Here is a 19637-nt window from a genome sequence, read left to right as displayed (position 1 = left end):
AGGCAGACAACTGTTTTGCGTCTAAAGCTACTTACTTGACAGAGTAAGCCCTACTCGATAGAGTACCCACAGACATAGAAAACCGTAATATTACAATTTGGGTAAGTGGGCCATATATGGCACGACACGGCCAGCCCAATAATATATGTGCCTGGGCCGGGCTATATTTGGGGGAAGGCACGATGGGCCGGCATGCGGGCCGGCCCAGCACGGCCCAATACCAACTCTACGTAGAGGCGGAGAATGAGTCGGTGGCGTCACGAGGTGATAATAGTGGTGGTGTTGGGGAAGAGGATCTTTTTTAGGAAGGTAATAAGACTTGCTGCATTTGGATGTTGGTAATGGTAAATTTATTTGTTTTAGTTGTAAATTATGTTTAACTTTAAAATTGAGAGGAAGTTTGTTAGTTTGTAGTTGTATTGTGCATTTGAGGTATCTTATGTTAATGGGTTGCAAGAATGCTTTTTTCTTTCCATTTTTTTTGTCCTCAATTTAGTTAGTAGTTAACTTGTAAAAAAGGTCATGGAACGATTTGCAACTAAGGCTTATTGTTGTTTTGTGGTTCATGACATAGAGTTGAAGTAGTTATAGTCCTATGGACTTATAATGTTTACTTACGATGCTAGGTTGACATTGCTGCTTCAAAACTGTTGATCTCTAACATGATGTAGTAAGTTCCATAAGAAAGAGGAGCTTAGGGACTTGCTTCGTAGTATTTGATAACCTCCTTGTGGTTGACTACCATGATTCTGAGGAACCACATATATGTTTTTCTTTGGTTGTTGCGGTTGTGGATTTTGCACATTCTGACTAGACCATTAAAGGAAAGGATGCTCCTTCGTTCTTTCATTGTTAAAATTAGAGAAAGGTGTACCTTGTCTGAAAGACTGAAAGGCATTAACCTGCCCTATTGTGCTCAAACACTCAGTTGCAACATGATCATCCATCCCACATCATGCACAAGGCTCCTCCCGTTGAACCATAGCATGAACTACCTTCTAATTACCCAAAGATTGGGTAGTCTTCATCTCAACAATTTGGGCAGCTAATGCTTCCAGCTGCACCGCGACACCATTATCTAATCCACTCCTCTTGTACTACCTCTGGGGTTACCATACTTTGCATTATAGGTAGTTATCTTATCAATCAACTTACATGCACTATCTTCATTAGTGTTGTCCTGGAACCTCCCATTAGCTAAAAAATCTAGCAAAACACGATGATCATCATACAAACCGTTGTAAAACTTGTTGCAAAGAAACCACTTTTGAAAGCCATGATGGGAAACTGAACGAAGTAATATTTGGAAGCAAACCCATGCCTCATTCAAATCTTCAGTAGAGGTTTGCTTGAAGCTGGTGATTTGGCTTTTTAATTCATTGGTCTTTTGCGGCGGAAAATATCTCTTGTAGAATGCAAGAGTTAGAGTATTCCAGTCAGTAACTCCATGATCCTCCATATCTAAATCTCGCAACCACTCCGCAACACCATCTCTTAAGGAGAAAGGAAAGAGCACCTGTTTAACCTGATCTTGAGTCACCCCAATAGTTAAAGGGATGGAACAACAATAGTAAGTGAATTTCTCCATATGTTTCACAGGGACTTCATTAGCATCCCCTCCAAATAAATTTCGTTCCACCAAATTGATATAAGATGGACGAATCTCAAAAGTATTATTATCACTGGTAGGGAACTTAAATACTTTAGAGATAGAAGCTAAAGTAGACTCGGAATGACTTGCTAAAGTAGGTATATTGATCACAGTAGGAGGAATATTAATGTCAGAAGTATTGTCCTCTTCACAGGACGGATTTTCTGAAGTAGTTGAATGCTCTGTCTCAACGTCAAGTATACTCAAGTATTCTACTTGACCCACTTCTTTCGAAACTTTTGTCTGTAGCAAAAAATCTTCTCTGGCTCGGGATCTAATGGTAGAATCTCGGACCTAATTGACCTAGGCATACACGAAACTAACAAGAAAAGTGTGAGAACGATCTCAAGGAACTAAAGTTCCCTGAGACAAAAGACAAAATAAACAAAAATAAAGAATAAAATTGTTTCCTCCCCGGCAACGACGCCAAATTTGATAAGGTTAAAGTCGTATCACCTTAATCAAAGTAATCCTATCTCGATACTAACAAAAATAGCTAGTGGTAAGACAAGTATCGAATCCACAGGGAGGCAGTAATATTCAGTTTGCTAATATTTAAAGTGTCTTAAAGTAACCGATTTTCTTGGAAATTTGGTTTGGTTTGTTTGCTAACAACTACTTGCAATAAAGTAAAGATCGTGAAAAAATAATATTAAAAAGTCTAGGGTGTGGGTTCACTAGGTCAATTATCTGGGGGTTTATTTTAATCAATTGTAAGGTCAATTAAATTATCGAAGGTCACAAGATCGATTGATTCTATTATGCCCTTTAGATTCAGTTTGACATGCAATCACTATAATTAAACTTGACCTATCTGATTATCGCAAACTATATTAATTCTAACCCAATCGGTGAAAGTATTAGTTCGCTACACTAATTATCAGTTCAGGCCTAAATCAAATTGTTAGAATAAGAACAATAATCAAACGATAAATTTATGCGATATTACTAACAATTAAATCATTAACCCCCTTTTAATCAACCTAGATTCCCTTTACCTTGGATAAAGGATTTAGCTACTCGTGATATTAAGATTAATAACAACAATGATAACTGAAAACATAATTAAAGACATGCAATAAGAACAATAACAATTGAATAACCAATTTGAATAATTAATGAAGAAAGATTAAGTACAATGAACAAAGGATGAAGAACGAATTAAGGATCCAAAATAATGCTAGCCGACTAATACTTAGAGTTTTATGAGTTCTAAGAATAATAAAAAACGTAACATAATAATTCTTACGAGTTTAGAATATATAATACAAATAAGACGTGTTTTAGGAAATATCGGAAACGTCTCTAACAATAAGGATCCTCGATCGAGCCTGCACATACTCGATCGAGTACACACCACTCGATCGAGTATAAGCTATCTCGATTGAGTACACAATCCTCACAGATCCTCTTCGTGTAATCTTCATTTCTTCTAGTTTCCCATGCCATGCCTCGTGCATTCTGCTATACCAATTCCGTGGTGCTCAACTTCACTCGTTTTACCTCATAAATGCATCATTCCTACATTTAAACACCAAGTAGCGACAGTATTGACATTCTAATGTAAAAGGCATATAAATGACATATTTAATACGGAAACTACATCAAAACCAACTAAAAAAGAGTCATAAAAGTATATATAAATATGATTCATCACTTGCACACTTGTTTTTATTCCTTAGTTTCACTTGATTCTTTACAGCTCCCAAGTTTCCCTCCACATGTTTTGAAAAGTGTAATAAAATGAGTGAATGGTTGCTGATCATGAAGAATATATCTTTAGATCATATTGTTTTCATTTTCAGGCTGAAAAAAACAACTCGAATAAAAGCTTACACTAAAGAGCGTACGCTGAAGACGGAGGTACCATGTTGTCATGCTATAGTATTTACCCGATCACCTATAAGGTATACTCAGATCACATAAATCTACGACACTCTTCCACTTCAACCAACCTGCTTTGATTCTATGTGTCACATCTCCATCCGATTCTTCAATGTTTTGGACAATAGTTCCCAAAGAAAAAGTCACAGAATGATCGTTCATGTCTTCTTACCTGCATTTCCACTAAATTTCCACTAAATATTTCTTCGTCTTTCTATTTAGTGTAAAGCCACAGGATTCTAACATGTGTCTCCAGAGTTCAAGCTTCCTTTAAACTACATCCTTTTGCCTGGTCAATCAGCACAATATCATCTGTGTACAACATGCACCATGGAACCTCATCTTAATTTGATATCTTCAGTTCATACATATTGTTGGGTTTGTGCCTTGATTATGTTAGTCCCCGCTTCGAACGAATATGCGGGGGTCTGTCTTGGGCCTTTATAAGGTCATTCTGTATTAGGTCTTAGAGAGTATTATATAAACTCTCTAAGCCTCTACCTAGCAGTCATGCTTATCATACTGTCTGAATCTGTAATTTGAAAACTCCTCACATATCAATAAACCTCTCTTCCTTCTGCCTTATGGATGTAGCTAACACACCGTTAATAAACCACGTAAATATGTGCGTTTGTCTCTTTATTGTTCTTTATTGAACACATATCTATAGCAAAAAGAAAAAGACTAAGAACAGTGCCTTGGTGGACTCCGATTCTTACAGGGAAGTCTTTTGTCTTCCCAAGATTAGTCTGTATATTTGTAACGGCTTACTCATAGTCATACATGCTCTTGATGAGGTTATTTTTGGACTTACCTTTTATCTATTTTTGATTTGATGTAGGTGGGTGGCCTCAGAGATGTTGTAACTAGTTTATCTTGCGTTATTCAGGAGCTAAACCATCACGTTTATGTAGTTCTACCCAAGTATGACTGCTTGAACCTTAATCAAGTAAGCCACAATTTCCAATTTTTTCCAACTAATTCTTGTGAATATTATGAGTTAGATTAGCTCATATACGCAATACTTAATAGTTGTTACATAATTTAACCTAGGCAGTATAGATGTATGTATATGAAATTTTGAATTATTATGTGATATTTGAATAGGTCAAGTACTTCCATTACCAAAGGAGCTTTCCATGGAGAGACATAGAGATAAAATTGTGGTCTGGGAAGGTTGAAGGACTTAATGTCTACTTTTTGGAGACTCAAAATGGGTAATCACTATCTTGCTCCCTCAAATTGTTTTCAGCCTAATCATCACATTGGAAATCACTGAATTGGTGCTTGGTTTCACTTTTGAGGAAGTTTTATCTCTTGGGATGCTAAACTTTGTTAAAATACTTAGGAATTCCATCACTGGCTTAACTTCTATTGTTTCTGGTCGGTCCACATTGTTTTCTTTCATGTATAAGTGTATATGAGTTTATCTTGATGAACATTGGGAAATCTCATATTCATGTCTCATCTGCTATTTATTAGAAAACTATGAATTCTGGTTTCTAAATATAATGAATGCTTGTCATAGTTGTAGAAACTACTATTCATCTTGATGATGTAGGAATATCTCGTTACTGCATCTCCATTATTGGTAATCCAGTATAAGTGTTGCAATCTTTTCTTTTTTGCGGAATAAATGTTGTAATCTTATAATCTAGACATGCTGGCATCACTTTATCTTTATGTAAGCTTTGTCTGCTTATTTTATCCAAATTCTTCTCTATTAAACTCCTTACCAAGTGTCTGCTGTCTTTTATTTGTTCGTATGCCTGTTTTCGTCATTACTGTATAAATGTTTTAGTATTAGAGTTTGATTGGTATCCTTGGTTGCTGCTTCTTCTGGCACACTCCTCCAGACTAATTCCGTCTACGTGGAAATGATGGTGAGGGATTCGGCTTTTATTGCCATGCAGCCCTTGAATTTCTTCTTCAAAGTGGATTCCATCCGGTAAATCTGACTTACTTAATGTTCAATTCTATTTCTTGGAACTGTAAGTAGTCTATTATAAGCATGGTACTAAGTCTCGGTTTGAGACTTGATCTTGGTACCAATCAACTGCGTCATTTATGTGGCCAAATACAGCCTTAAAAACTTTATAACTCAGACGTGACGTCTTGTTGCAACCCAGGTTTCAGAGCTGTCAAATGAATTGTAGAGGCCCTGTTCTTTTAGACTAAGGTAAGTTGAGCTAATCTAATTCATAATATTCACATGCATCGAGATAAAAGAGATAAAAGTGTGGACTGAGGTGAGCTCAGCTCAGCTAATCTAACTCCAACAACATAAAAATAAGCTAAATATAGTCAAATACTCCCTCCAAGTTGCTATTTTCTTCCTCTTTCTTTTGGGCATAAAAAATAAGAAAGGGGAAGAAAGAATGGAAAGAATTAATATAATAGTGTAAGTTGTAAAGTTTATAGGAAAGAGAAAATAATAAAGAATGAATAAAGTAGTGGAAGTTGTTGATTTTTAATGAGAGAGAAAATAATAAAGAATTAATAAAACTTACCAAAAAAGGAAAGAGAGAAGATAACCAAACTAGTGTGAAAAAGAAAGGAGGGAAGATAATAGGAAATTGGAGGGAGTATTTTCATTTAATTAAGTTGTGGGTATTGACAGTTCTAAAAATCGTTTAGGAGAAGGAGACCTATGGGCGCACCAGTTCGGAGGCTGGAGACTTGGAGAACAGAAAAGGTCCCTAGAGGCAGAGGAAGACCGAGACAGACATGGTTGAGAGTGATAGAGCACGATATGAGAGTCATGGGGCTTGAAGAGAGTATGGTGACGGAGAGGGCACAATGGAGGGAAAGGATACATGTGGATTTTTAGTATTTGATGTTTTTTTACAGATTTAGTGTTTTTTTATTTAATTTAAAGAAATTAATTTATTTATTCTTCTCCCCTTTATTACACTTTTTCACCAACCACTTTCTTATAGATTTTACCTGGTTCATTCCGGATCCTTAACTCTATTTCGGTTTTTAAAAATCGTTTTAATCTTTTCTCTCGATTTAAATTTTAAGTTTTTATAAAAGAAAGACGGAATTCGATTTTAAAACCCCTAAGTTCACCTTGACTTTCCTTTACATTTTCGTTCTTCCTTTTTGTTTTTCATATTCCCTTTTTTTATTCGCATTTTGAGGCGTGCGTTCACCCATGGACGGTTCGAAAAGATGATTCATGTCAGTGGACCCCAAATTATTTTGGGATTAAGGCTCTGATGTTGTTGTTGTTGTGGGTATTGACAGTTCTGTAAATCTCTGTTTCTCTAAGGTAACCAAAAGTATGTGACTTTGGTATGAGTCTTGGTGGGAAAAAAATCATTATATAATTCAATAAAAACCCGCTTTAAAAAATCGGAATTACTCTTTCATATACGGTTTTTGTACCTCCCAATATCTTCAATTATGGATTTTAATTCTTATATCGAACTAGTAATTAATTCGTTTTATCAACAAATGACTTTAATTTTTTGTGGGTTAAGTTGATTTAATCATTTTTGTTTGTCAAAATTAATTTTCATTGGGATATTGATTTAAGAAGAGGTAATGTTGCTGCAAAATAATCACTACTCCATTAATGAATTGGAGAATCAGTCTTAGTGCTCATCTACACAAGTTTGCATCAAGAATTAATATGCACAACAAATTTTCTGAATAAAAAAAATAGTATGCATAGAATGTAGAGCAACATATATTACCTTCGATTAAAACTCTTCTGCACATGTTTTTCCCAAAAATGACAGTCATACACGGGTATAAGTAGTAATTATTTGGATTCAAGATCACCAGTGATATACATAGATAAGACATGACAATTAATACAATTAATAAATTAAAAATTGCACAGATTGACAGTGGTGAATGGATTTGGTGTTGGTGGTGAAGGGATATGGGGGAGGGAGAAAAAATTAATTGGGTGTGAGAATGAAAAATATGACAAGGGTAAAATTGTAATAGATGTATGTGAAAAAGCATAGCCCTAAAAAATATGGAGTAAATTTGTTGGGAAAAAAAATCATGGTATAATCAATATCTATCTATCTATATTAATAAAGGAAGCTTTTTTCGAGCGATTATAGAGAGTCCAACTTTAGTGAAAGACATTTGAGAATCCCATTAAAGGTAACATTCTTATGCTATACAATCACAACCTAACGTAAATCAGGTATCAATTATCATAATAGTAAACAATAATAAAGTTAAGAGTTTTACTAGACTCCAACTAACTTTGTAGTGTTATATAAAGAGACTATAATTCACAGCAAGCAAATATTAGTATTTTGCCCCTATTATTCCTTTCACTTTTCTAGCTTATGTTTAATTGCATTCTTTGTCGTTTTATATTCTTGCAATGTCGATTGAGTATAATAGGACAAATTTTATGATTGTATGCCCACCCTAAGTATTATAGGATGTATGTTTGCTATAATTTAGTTATACTAATGCATGCCTTATTTGTTATTCTACAGTTGTTGTAGTTACGGAGGGTCTAGGCATCAAGCAATCATAAAGATTATGAAAAGTCATTTGTCCGTCATGATTGGTAAGATTTTCCTTTTTAGTGGATTTATTGGTAATATTTTTCTTATTTTTTGCTTTTTATCTTTTTGTATGTATAATAGTTTGTGCGTTTTTCTTTTTAATATTGTTCATCTATTATGCTACTCTTTGTTATTACATGCAGTAGTAATTTTTTTTAATCTGACTTATTTGCATAACCAAAAAGATTTGGGAATTTGAATATTTCATGAGCACAATCAATCGGTCTAAACTATTATCTTTCTCATCACTCTCTGATTAAAGTATGCTTATACAAGAGTATACTCCGTAGTCCGTACGTGTGCATATTGTTAGCCATGCTATCTGTTAGGCCCAGATTAGCCTGGCCTGACCATGACCTGGCCCGACCTTGCAAGGCTGACTGAAGAGGACGAAGACCGGACAATTCTAGCTGTTATTGCAATCAGGCTGCCTTATCCTGAAAGAGAAGCCTGATGGTAAGTACAGAATAGCCTGGCAGAGTATTAAAGCAGGCTAAATTAAGCTGGGGAAGAAGCAAAACGGTTATATAAAGATATATATTCGTGTCCTATCCTCAAGGAAGACTAAGTCTAATTATAAAACCATATTGCCCATGAACCTGGACGTGCAAAGGAAGAGGAAGTTAAGGATCAATCAAATAGGAACGAGTCAACCGGATTAATAGGGAATATGCCCTATTAATCCGGTAACAGCTCCGACAAAAGGGAAGGGCGTTGAAGACCAGTACAACGTTCGTTTTTATGATTATAAATATTGTAATTCTAGCATTGACAGAGAGGATTATTCATTAGTGTGAAACTATTCTATTACTTATCTTCTCGTCATTTTATGAGCATTCACTTACTTAAACAAAATCTTTATTCAGCTTATCAAAATAGTATAAACACTATTCTTTTCTCCTAGTCTTTCCTCATTATTCGTTTACAACATACCAAACTTATAGAACTAGATACCCTGATTACTCTATAATTAAGCCGGATCCTTTCAGGAAAATCCTGCTAAAACAATTGGCGCCCACCGTGGGGCATCTAGTTCTTCAACCAATAAAATTCCCTTTATCATTTTTCATTTAATATTCACACACAAAAATGGTGGAACTCACCGCATAACAACAATTAGCGGCTGCCCTGGCCAAGATCAAAGAATTGGAAATAATCCAAGAGAAGGCAACCCGAGCGAAGGAAATCAATAGGTCAAGGAATCGAGTCTAGCCTGAGGAAAAAATTGGAAAATCAGGCTTCGGGCTCCAAGACCAGATTCGAACCAGGAACCCCATTCTCATCCATTATCAAAAACATTGACTTTTCTAATTTTGGAACCCCGGAGAAGGACACATTATCCGGCACCCCAACCATTCCCAATGATGAGACAAACAAAACTGAAGCAGCAATAATGATGGCTATGCTTCAGGAAATCCAAAAACTCCACAACAAAATAGAAAATATACCCGGAGTGCCGGACCACTGTGGTCAAGTAGAAGTTGACAGCTTTGCAGATTCACCCTTTGCGATGAAATTGCAAAGATTGATCTCCCAAGAAATTTACTTGTTCCATCCATGAGAACTTATGATGGAACCTCCGATTCACAAAATCATGTTGTCATATTCAAACAAAAATGTTGGTCGCCTCAATACCCGGTGAACTCGGGCAAGTCTGCATGTGCAAGGGCTTTGGTACAACCCTGACCGGAGCAAAGATTACGGTGGTTCATCAATCTCCCAAATGGAGGTATCAAGAATTTTGCAGAATTAATCAATGCCTTCAATCAACAATTCGCAAGCAAAGCGAGAGATATGGCAAAGAGACCCGAAGAACTGCTCAGGGTAAAGCAACTTCCTGAAGAATCTCTCAAAGAATTTCTGGCCAGATTTGTCAAAGAAAATGTGGCCATTCCCAGGTGTGATGAAGAAACAGCGGTAGAAGCCTTCAAGCAAGGAGACCTGCTTGACAGTGACATCTATGCGGACCTGACCAAGAAAGCATGCCCAACCTTTGCCATTGTCAAGTCCATCGCCTTAGAGCATGTCAGATTAGAAGAAGATCTCAACTTCAGAACGAACTCATCCGGCGGAAAGCAAGTCTATAGACACACTAACAGGAAAAGCTCCTACCAGAAAGAAGGCAATCCCAGATCAGCACCCTATTCCAGGCCTGAAAGATCTGAAGTCAACATGGCACAAGAACACAAAGGTAACCTTTCTAGCCTACCAACCATTCCTGAATATAACTTCTCTATTAATACTGCAGGATTAATTAAACGCCTGGAAAGCCTGGGAGATACGGTCGATGGCCCAAGAAATCGACAATCCCGGAAAGACCCAACGAGATGGTGTGACTTCCATCGGGACATTGGGCACACCACGAAGAATGCATCCACTCGGGAAACAGTGGCATACCTCCTCAAAAAAGGCTTCTTGAAGGATTTAATCCAACAACCAAAGAACAAAGATGAAGGACAAAACAAGAGAGATCCAGAAACAAAGAGAGACCCTCCTCCTCCTTCCCCCCATCTATGAAGTCAAATTCATAAATGGAGGATCGAAAATCTGTGGTCCGACCAGCTCACCGCCAAAAGAATATCCAGGGAATCCAGACTTCAACCTCCTTCCAGGCCCAAGTCATTGCCCGCTATTAACTTTGATGACTCGGACTGCAGGGAATATCGATCTACACCATGACATGCCGGTAATCACCATGCAAATTGGCACAAAGAAAGGTATCAAGAATCCGATAGACGGAGGCGCTTCAATCAACCTGGTGATGCTTGACGTCCTTAAAGCTATGAAGATAGACGAAGGGAAGATCATCAAGAAATCCAGCGTCCTGGTTGGATTCAGTGGAGAAACAAAGAACACCTTGGGAGAAATCAGCCTGCCTACCTATGTGGAAGGCGTGGCTTCATATGAAAAATTTGGAGTAATGGATTGCCTATCCTCATATAATGTAATCCTGGGCAGACCATGGATCCACAATGTCAAAGCAATCCCATCAACATACCATCAATGTGTGAAAATTCCAACAGAATGGGGGATAACCACCATCAGAGGAGAACAGAGGACGGCTCAGGAATGTTACACTCAGGCTTTGAAACCTTCAAAGTTAGGTAAGTCCCTTGCATAGCAATTAAAGTCACCTGTCAGGGAAGAATATGTAGCACAATCACAGATGGAAACAGGAGAAGTCATATTAGACCCGACTTTCTGACAGAAAGTACATGTAGGGTCGATGATGCCCGACTCAATCGGACCAAATCACAATGGTCACTTTCTCAAAACTAAAATGTCTTGTTTTGCTTGGTCACATTTTGATATGACTGGTATAGATGCTAATATTATTACTCATAAGTTAAATATTGACAAATCCTTTAAGCCCATGCAAACAAAAGAGAAGAAAATTCGCTGCAGAGAGGCATGAAATCATCAACCAAGAAGTCGACAAGCTATCGGACATGGGAATGATCAGGGAAGTAATGTACCCTGACTGGCTTGCAAACGTAGTAGTCGTCCAAAAGAAAAATGGCAAATGGAGAGTCTGTGTAGACTACACCGACTTAAACAAAGCCTGCCCAAAAGATCCATTTCCCCTGCCACACATCGATGCAATGGTAGATGCCACTGCAGGCCACGAAATACTAACATTCATGGATGCCTCCAGCAGATTCAATCGATAAAAATGCATCCAATGAGACCAGAAAGCACAGCTTTCATCACCGAAAGAGGTATATATTGTTATACTTTGCTATGCCTTTTGGATTAAAAATGCAGGTGCAACCTACCAAAGGCTAGTCAACATGATGTTCAAAGACCAAATAGGAGACACCATGGAAGTCTATATAGATGACATGGTAGTCAAGTCAAAAAAGGCAGAAGACCACGCAAAGACCTGGAAGTAGCCTTTCAAATACGGAGAAATTCAATATGAAGCTCAACCCACAAAAATGCCACTTGAGTCTCAACAGCAAATTCCTGGGCTACATGGTGACAAAATGAGGAATAGAAGCCAGCCCTGAACAGATCAAAGCTATTCCGGAGCTAGAACCACCAAAGACAGTCAAAGACATACAAAAGCTTACTTTGGAAGAATAGCGGCCCTGAACAGTTTCATTTCAAGATCATCAGAGAGGTGCAAATCATTCTATAACCTGCTAAGGAAAAACAAGGACTTTCAATGGACCCCCGATCATCGACCGCCTTTGAAGACCTAAAGATATATCTATCCTCTCCTCCCCTCGCTGGTAAAACTAATCAAAGATGAGCCCCCGACAAGATATACCCGCGATCCACAAAACTCTCACGGTGCGATCCTGGTCAAAGAAGCGGACGGACAACAAGACCCCGTCTATTATGTAAGTAAAAGTCTACCGGATGCGAGATCGGTATGGCCTGCTTGAAAAATATGTTTTAGCTTTAATTATGAGTTGCACAAAATTAAGACCATACTTTGAAAGCCACCCTATAATAGTCGAACCAATCTTCCTATCAAATCAGTACTTAGGAAGCCGAATTATCCTGACGAATGTGTAAATGGTCGAAGACTAAGCACATACAACATAACATTTGAACCAAGAACAGCAATTAAGTCACAAGCACTAGCAGACTTTGTGGGCGATTTTAGTCCGACCCTAGAACCCGACCTAATAAAAAAGTAAATAAACCGACCAAATGACCAGCAGACCTAGAATGGACCCTATTTGTCGACGGTGCGACCAACATGAGGGGCACAGGCCTGGGGTAGTACTAAAATCGCCACGGGGGATAAGATAGTACAAAGCTATAAGCGTGCATTTGAAGCCACCAACAATGAAGCAGAATACGAAGCCCTAATAGCTGGACTAAAGGTATGTATTGACCTTGGTGTACAAAACCTAAAGGTACGTACTGATTCCCTCCTTATTTCAAACCAAGTAAATGGGATATATACAGCTAAAGACTCAAAGATGATGCTTTATTTGGATGTTGTTCAAATCTTAAAATCAAAATCTCGCAATTTTAATATTGACCAAATTCCCAGGGACTTGAATACCCAGGCCGATGCTCTAGCCGGCCTAGGATCCAACTTCAGTCCCCTAGACTTCGACAAAATACCCATTGTACATTTACTAGAACCTGCAATAAATAAACAAAATGAAAGCTTCCCAATTTATATTGCCAATTCTTGGACAAAACCCTACTATGATCTACAACAGGAATCCTTCCCTAAACAAGCAAGATGCCAAAGCACTAAAAATAAAAGTTGCTTCATATACTATTATTGACAACGTGCTTTTTAAGAAATCGCAGGCCGGGTCGTATCTCAGATGCCTGGAACCACAAGAAGCTGAGCAGATATTATCAAAAATCCATGAAGGATACTGTGGAAATAATAAAGGTGGAAGAAGCCTGGCAAGCAAAGTACTTAGAACAGGTTATTATTGGCCTACCTTGAGAGCCGATTCCTGGATTTCAGCTCTAAATGCAAAGCTTGTCAGATTCACGGACCATATATCCATCAGCCATCTGAGGAACTACATTCCATATCCGCACCCTGGCCATTTATGAAGTGGGGCATGGATATAGTAGGAAAACTACCTCAAGCACCCGGACAGAAAGTTTTCATGCTAGCAATGACTGATTACTTCTCCAAATGGATAGAAGCTGAATCATACAGGCAAGTCAAGGAGAAGGATGTCATAGCATTCATCAAACACAACATCATATGTAGATATGGCATTCCCTCTGAAATAGTATGTGACAATGGCACGCAATTTGTGGGAAAAAGAACAAGAACCTTCGTGCTCAATGGAACATCAATCTGGTAACATCCACACCAGGATATCCAAAAGTTAACGGTCAGGCGAATCCAAAGTAATAAGGTGGTAATCACCGCATAAAGAAAAAGCTGGAAAGAAGAAAAGGCGGATGGGTGAAGAACTCCCCCTGGTCCTTTGGGGACAACACGTCTAAAACATCCACAGGCCAAACCCCTACTCCTTGGTCTATGGATGTGAAGCGATAATCCCAGTGAGGTGGACATTCCATCAGCCAGATGTAGCCTGAACACAATAACAAGCAATATACCTCTAATGGAGGACAGCTGGACTTAACGGAAGAGCTAAGAGATGCGGCCAAGATCGATTAGCGAAGATATCGGCAAAAGAGTTGCGAAAAGTTACAACAAGACTGTAAAAGCCAGGGTATTCAGGGTAGGAGATCTCGTCCTCAGGAAAGTCTTCCAAAACACAAAAGAAAAGAATGCTGGCAAATTGGCCCCAACCTGGGAAGGTCCCTATCTGATTGATTCAATAGTCGGCCAGGGAGCTTATAGATTACAAACCCTGGACGGCGAAATGATCCCAAGAGCTTGGAATATTGCACATTTAAAACTATTTCACATATAAAATATATCTCTCAATCCAGGTATAATTTTTCACCTTGACATCTCTTGCCTGGAAACTACATGTATGATACTTGCAATTATATGAATAAATGTCGTATATGATTTCTTCAAATTATGTGCCCAAGTACTTATCTATGTTCTCATATTTACTTAGTGAAATCTTCAATACTTGTTTTACATATTGCATTTTTAAAACAAATCTTAAAGATTGGGGGCCACCCCCACCAAATATCCAACTGATATCCAAATTTCAGTTGCAAAACAGGCCTTTAAATATTGAGCTCCACTTAAACATACAAATCTGGAAAACTCCTTCCTGACTTGTATAACATAGATGGGTCATAAGCCCTCCAGACAGGTAGGGGACGTAAGCCCTCCAGACAGGCAACAACCCCACCCATAACATACAATAAAAATAAGGACTGGCCAGATCCAGCACAAAAACTGGCCCGATCCAGTAAAAAAAAAAAAACTGGTCAGATCCAGTACACATCCAACATCACAAAAGTACCTTGTCAAAACACAAAAAGAAACAAACAAAGACCAAATATTTATTCATCCAAAATAATTGGCCTTACCACACACCTAATAACCATCCATTCCAGGGACATCCCCCCTGGATGGGCCAAAAAATGTTTCTAAATATTCATTCCAGGGACATTCCCCCTGGATAGACCAAAACCTAAAAGAAAAACAAAACTAAGTTATCTTTGAGCCAGTGACCGACTCACAACCATCCGCCATTTCCTGGTCATCAGACTTTGCCTTGGAAGGAGGAGAATCCACTTCTTCTTCTTGACCCATATTGGCCAAATCAGGATATTGAGCGTCCAAAGCTATCTCATCCCGGTCCGGATTCCAATTAGCCCGGTCAGATTCCGGATCCCTCATAGCATCAACCCGGCCTTTCCCGAAGAAGTACTAAGCAGCATCAGCCAACCTCGCCTCCACCAATTCCTTTTCAAGAAGAAGCTCCTCATTTTTCTCAACCGATCCCGCATTGCCTCGCTTTTCACCTCCAACTCTTGCCTGACAACCTTCTCAAAGCATTTTTGCACCACCGCACAAACTATAGCACCCTGGTTGCCTCCCCTAGTCGCCCCCAACCGAGATTGAAGTACTAGTTCATTACCCCCGGATGTGTGCGAGTCACGGTTAAGTCTATCCAGTTTTCCTCCAAACTAGAAACCCCGGCCTGGCATCCCCGAGCCGACAAGCGTAGCCAACCCGGCATCCAATCCCTACATATATATAAAATCAATCAGCCAAATACAAGGCAAAACAAAAAGCACATGAACAATTAAAAATATCCCTTTACAACTAACCTCCCTAGCCTGGGAAGCAAGTTCAGCAGCCTTTGTTACAAGAGAAGTCAGAATAGAAACTACTCTGGTAGACGACTCAAGGGTACTTGCAGACAATAGCTGGCCGCTCATCTTTGCAGAAAACTCATCTATCCGTGCCCGGGCATCATCCATGTCATCAATCCTAGCAGGCACTTGCCTTATACTCCTGATTGGCTGGGCCTGGATAGGCTCTTTCTCTCCCTCCTCCTCTTCCAGGATAACATCTTCCCTCTTCCTTTTTTGAGCCTGGACGACCTCCGGTGATGCTACCCTGGGTGGATCTTGAGAAGGCTGGACATCAGAAACCAGGATATCAAGCGTTTTGTCACTCCCACTAGCCTCCTGGCTCTTGGACTGTTCAGCAATCCTAGCCACCCCAGCCTTCAAATCCTTTGCAGAAAAGCTGGCCAACCTAGCAGAAGACCTAAATACTGAATATATAAAAAATATACGTAAGTATCAAACGAGAAATGACAAAAAGATAACAGTTAACATAAAGACATACGAAAGACGTACAGAAAGAGCAAAGAGAACTAGGCTTGCCTTTGGGTACTCGACCCCGATCGCTTGGTCTTCATATACCGGGGCAACAATTCCCTGCCCAAACTAGCTGGCCAGGTCCTCTCTTCCTCAGGAATAGCAAGGAAAGCCTCTATCCTGGAAATAGCTTCCTCATCAAGAGGATCAAAACTCCAATCAGGAGCTGCAAAAACCGTCAAAATTACACAGGTAAGAATCAAAACCCATTAATCTCATGTAATATATATTGCAAAATAAAAGTACAGGGAACCTACCACTCTCCAAGGTAGGATATCTCAGATAATCAAAGCCTGATCCCAGAGTCTCAGTCCGGACAAACAGGAAAGTCTTTGCCCAACTTTTATCATCTCCAGAGTCCAGGTTAGTGATTAATGGAGACATTTTTGACTTAATTCTCAAATTAAAACGACTGTCAACAGGATTTTTCATATGATATACTGCCTTGATATCATTAATAGTAATTACAAGATTGTGTTTAGCACATAAATTTTCAATAGAATGGACAAGTTTCCAAACCATTGGCATAATCTGAAAAGGTGATACCTCCATAGCACGAATGGTGTCAATCATTAAGAGAGTAAAAGGTAACTTACAGCCTGCTTTGAACGCCCATTCAAAAATACAGAACCAGCCAGGTGACACCCGAGCCCCGATCGGACAAGACTCGAGAATCCATACCTCAGTTGACTCGGGAATTATTTTCTTCTCCTTTAGAATCTTGTCATAGTTTGTTTTTAGTAAGTTTTCCTCAGGAAAAGAAGAATCCAGAGATTGAAGGGCAGTGAAAACAGAATCCTGGTACTTAAAAGCCACAGCACGAGCAGGAGGATCAATTTCCCTCACCTCTTCCTCCTGAACATCTGTGGGTTCAGGCTCAGCAGCATCCTTTTGAGGTGCAGCAGTTTTCTGGGGAACAGGACGTTTTTTGGCTCCCATATCCTTTATTTTTTATCTACTGTGATGAATGTTAATTATTGAATAATTGTAAGTTGACAAGAGAAGAACTCAGGAGAAATAGGGAAGAATTCTAGAGAGAAATTTAGCAAAGAAAGTGGAAGAAAATTGGTGGAAAACAAATTCGTCCCAAATACCGTATTTATAGAAGATGTATAACGGTATGAAAACCCTAGAAGTTGCAAAACTCTCAGCATGACATCACCTAGCCGTTACAGTGTTCAACGGTAACTAGGAGTCTAAGAGTCATTGATTAAGTATAATTCTCTTTATTATTTAACCCGGTAAAGTTGACATCTCACCCCTGGCCTGATCCAGCACGGATAAAATGTCAAGGGGCAATTGTTAGGCCCAGATTAGCCTGGCATGACAATGACCTGGCCCGACCTTGCAAGGCTGACTGAAGAGGACGAAGACCGGACAATTCTAGCTGTTATTGCAATCAGGCTGCCTTATCCTGAAAGAGAAGCCTTGATGGTAAGTACAGAATAGCCTGGCAGAGTATTAAAGCAGACTAAATTAAGCTGAGGAAGAAGCAAAACGGTTATATAAAGATATATATTCGTGTCCTATCCTCAAGGAAGACTAAGTCTAATTATAAAACCATATTGCCCATGAACCTGGACGTGCAAAGGAAGAGGAAGTTAAGGATCAATCAAATAGGAACGAGTCAACCGGATTAATAGGGAATATGCCCTATTAATCCGGTAACAGCTCCGACAAAAGGGAAGGGCGTTGAAGACCAGTACAACGTTCGTTTTTATGATTATAAATATTGTAATTCTAGCATTGGCAGAGAGGATTATTCATTAGTGTAAAACTATTCTATTACTTATCTTCTCATCATTTTATGAGCATTCACTTACTTAAACAAAATCTGTATTCAGCTTTATCAAAATAGTATAAACACTATTCTTTTCTCCTAGTCTTTCCTCATTATTCGTTTACAACATACCAAACTTATAGAACTAGATACCCTGATTACTCTATAATTAAGCCGGATCCTTTCAGGAAAATCCTGCTAAAACACTATCGTTTTTGAAATTGTGGTACCTTCGTAGCTCTCTAAATTATGCTTCCCGTGGCTTTCTCTTTTGATAATTTCCATATACCGACCATTAAATGTGCTATTTACATTGTTTATTGTATAATTAAGATTTCATGATATGTTTTTATATTTTTGTTAGGATGTGGAGATTATTAGAGAGGATAACGGACGAACGCGATCGAAAGAGACAAATTATTTGAACGAATGGAGAAACTATCATATCAAGCAATATTGGAGAGTCCACTTTTACCATCTAGCTTAGAACATATAAGGGCCTTTTAAATGTTTTGAATGTGTTTTTCAAATGGTCTCCATAGTTAGAGACCACTAAAGGTGACGCTCAGGGTCTAGGCCACTATAGGCTTTGGTGTAGCCGCTATACCAAAGGCGAAAAATTCAGTTAAAATTTCGTGATTTGCTACACCAATATTTACTACTTTCACACTAATTATCTATACACTTTACCTTGAGTATATATTTTGCTACACGAAATCGAAATCCTGACCTCGCCTCTGGTGACGCCTTGAAGGTTACCCATACATAAACATCGATTAATATGGAGCAAATTTGTTGGTCTATGTAATTACTTATGACAAATGTTACGATTTTCCCCATTTTTCCAGTGAAACTTTTTTTTCCTAAGGTATTTCTTCTCGCGTCCTCAACTAGCACGTATTAAGTCTTTCGAAAGGTTGTGTATAAACATTGTGGAATTTTACTATATGTGTCGATGGTACATATATACCTGTACGGCTGTACATATAGACATTTTGATTAGGGAGAAGATGCTTATGGCATAAATGGCATGATCTTAGAAAGCTATAATATCCATCAAACATTATTAGTACTTTCATTAATTAAGTTGTTATTAATAATCATAGATGGTAATGAACTAATGAATGGATAGGCGTTTTTGTTATTTGTTAATGACCTTAAACCATATTTCACCACTATATTATTGGACTCACCCTAAGATATCAATTTTCAAGTGATTTTTATGTGTCTTTCACAAAAAAAATATAATCCCTCTTATTCACTATTTTTTTTCCCTTTTCTTTTTGCATAAGAAATAAGAAAGTGAATTTGGATCACACAAAATACATTATTTCACATGCAATTGAATTTGGACCACATAAATCAACCCAAAAAGAGAAATAGGGAAGAAAGCTAGAATAATCCGAATAAGGAAATAGGGAAGAAAAAGAAAATAGTGAATATGAGGGAAACGCAAAAGAGATCTAGGTCACCATCTTGAGGGGGCTCTTATAGGTTAACGTATGTGTGAAGATTAATT

General features: G+C 38.4%; 1 long non-coding RNA gene across 1 annotated transcript; it reads left to right on the top strand.

Moving 5' to 3' along the window:
- Window positions 1-3476: 3476 nt before the first annotated feature.
- LOC141629148 (uncharacterized) lies at window positions 3477-5460 on the top strand. Its single transcript, XR_012537236.1, has 3 exons — window positions 3477-4484; window positions 4643-4752; window positions 5392-5460. It is a non-coding gene; the product is annotated as an uncharacterized LOC141629148 (long non-coding RNA).
- Window positions 5461-19637: the final 14177 nt, after the last annotated feature.

This window comes from Silene latifolia, chromosome 2 (genome assembly GCF_048544455.1).
Source record: "Silene latifolia isolate original U9 population chromosome 2, ASM4854445v1, whole genome shotgun sequence".
Taxonomy (NCBI): Eukaryota; Viridiplantae; Streptophyta; class Magnoliopsida; order Caryophyllales; family Caryophyllaceae; genus Silene; species Silene latifolia.
This window is presented reverse-complemented; position numbering and strand designations above follow the sequence as displayed.